Source organism: Capsicum annuum, chromosome 3 (genome assembly GCF_002878395.1).
Source record: "Capsicum annuum cultivar UCD-10X-F1 chromosome 3, UCD10Xv1.1, whole genome shotgun sequence".
Classification (NCBI taxonomy): domain Eukaryota; kingdom Viridiplantae; phylum Streptophyta; class Magnoliopsida; order Solanales; family Solanaceae; genus Capsicum; species Capsicum annuum.
In genome coordinates this window covers 148,773,373-148,773,876 of record NC_061113.1, presented here as the reverse complement: position 1 = coordinate 148,773,876, position 504 = coordinate 148,773,373, and positions in this window count along the sequence as shown.

Below are 504 nucleotides of genomic sequence, written 5' to 3'. Positions count from 1 at the left end.
TCTCTAATTGCATATATTTCATATTCTACGTAATGTATTAGTTATATCTGTTGTCGTATAGTTGTAGTACATACTATCTTATACGTTTTGATTTTCAATTGCTTTACTTCTCCTATTTCGAGTATCGTTCTATAGCCCTAGTAATTTCTTTTAATATAGTTTAAAATTGTTTTTAATATTTTATTTATATATTAATGCCCTGTTTTAAGTGTTTGTCGTATTTAATAAAATCATCAATTTATTTATTAATTCAGATACTTTTTTATAATATTAAAGTGAACTTATTAAAGCGAGACACACATACAAAACACGTATTACTAAACTAGTTATATATAAATATATTAATACTTAATTATAATAATTTATTTTAATATTTTTATAATAATTTAAAAAAATTATTTTAACATATTGAATTCATGCTCAGCACGAGCCTATCGCAATTAGTATACATATATATATATATATATATATATATATATATATATATATATATATGTATATATA